The sequence below is a fragment of the Mesitornis unicolor genome, unplaced genomic scaffold, assembly GCF_000695765.1.
Source record: "Mesitornis unicolor isolate BGI_N332 unplaced genomic scaffold, ASM69576v1 scaffold40439, whole genome shotgun sequence".
Classification (NCBI taxonomy): domain Eukaryota; kingdom Metazoa; phylum Chordata; class Aves; order Mesitornithiformes; family Mesitornithidae; genus Mesitornis; species Mesitornis unicolor.
This window is the reverse complement of record NW_010208667.1, coordinates 1,554-3,344: the sequence shown is the minus strand read 5'-3', so window position 1 is coordinate 3,344 and position 1,791 is coordinate 1,554.

The following is a 1,791-nucleotide window of genomic DNA, read 5'->3' as shown; positions in this document are numbered from 1 at the left end:
TCCACGTCATAAAGACGTCGGGTGAGCTGTGATCCCCCTCTCCGCGGCGCCGGACTCCTCTGCAATTTCCTCCCACCCTTCCCTCCTTCCCTCGGCTTTTTTTATTTTTTTAATACATTCTCTCTAAGGGGATGGAGCCTTCGTCCTCCTCTTCCTCCTCTCCTCCTCTTTGATTTTCTTCTTATTATTATTATCAATTTTTCAATATCTCTTCGGTTTCGTCCCGCGGTTCGTGGCGCATGGATCTCTTCTGCCTTCATTTCAGCTGACCTCCATTGGAGGTTTGAGGGGGTTTTTTCTGGCTGTTTTTTTTTAAAATTATTATTATTTTTTTCAATTTACATCTTTATTTTGACGGCAAATAAAAACGCTCTCTTTGACATTTGATGGGGCTCATGCTGCTATTTTTTTTCCCCCCTCCCCATTTAAAAATATAATTATAATTAATTGACACTTGGCGACTTAGTTTCCCCGTCTCCTTCATCCCCTCCAGATGTGCCGTTGTTTATGGCCATGTTTAATGCATGGGGAAATCACAGCAGAGCCGGGCGAGGCGAGGAGGGAGGGAAATTCGGGTACGGCTGCAGTGAGAGGAGGGGGAGCCCCAAAATCAGCACCCAATGGGGTTGGGGAAGTGGGATCCTGTCCTGGGAGAAGAGTGGGAAGGTGCTGCCCAGGGATGGAGGAGATGTGGGGGGATGGAGGGGATGGGGGAGATGTGGAGGGGTTTGGGGCTGCTGGGTTTGGGTGTTGGGGTGCTACTGGGTTGAGTAATGGGGTGCTGCTGGTTTTGGGTGCTGAGGTGCTGCTGGATTTGGGTGCTACTGGGTTGGGTGTTGGGGTGCTGCTGGTTTTGGGTACTGCTGGCTTGGGGGGGCTGGCTTGGGGGTGCTGCTGGTTTTGGATGCTGGGGTGCTATTGTCTTGGGGGTGCTGTTGGTTTTATGTGCTTCTGGATTTGGGTTCTGCTGGTTTTTGGGTGCTAGGGTGCTGCTAGGTTTGGGTGCTGCTGGCTTGGGGTGCTGCTGGTTTTAGGTGCTGCCAGATTGGGGTTCTGCTGTTTTTTGGGTGCTAGGGTGCCGCTAGGTTTGCATGCTGATGGGTTTAGGTGCTGCTGGTTTGTTTGCATGCTGATGGGTTTGGGTGCTGCTGGTTTTGGGTGCTGGGGTGCTGATGGGTTGGGTGTAGGGGTGCTGCTGGTTTTGGGTGCTGCTGACTTGAGGGGTGCTGCTGTTTTGGGGGGTGCTGCTGGTTTTAGGTGCTGCTGGATTTGGGTTCTGCTGGTTTTTGGGTGCTAGGGCGCTGCTAGGCTTGGGTGCTGCTGGGTTGGGTGTTGCTGGTTTTGCGTACTGGGTTTGGGCACTGCTGGGTTTGGGTGCTGGGATGCTGGGTTGGATATCGAGATGTTGCAGGGTTTGGTTGTTGCTGTTTTTGGGTGCTGCTGGGTTGGGTGCTGCTGGGTTGGGTGCTGCTGGGTTGGGGTGCTGCTGGCTTTAGGTGCTGGGGAGCTGTTGGGTTGGGTATTGGGGTGCTGCTGAGTTTGGGGTGTTGCTGGTTCTAGGTGCTGCTGGATTGAGGTTCTGCTGGTTTTGGGTGCTGGGGTGCTGCTGTGTTGAGGTGCTGGCCCCCACCGCTGAATCCCATCCCAGCTTTCCCAGCTTCATCCCAGTTTTCCCAGTTTCCTTCCCACATCCCAGCCCAGTGCACAGTGCCCGCGGGAAGATGTTTAACCCCACACCAAGCCCCTGCGAGTGGGACAGGACGGGAAGGGTGGCCAAGCCCCCGCCGGCTG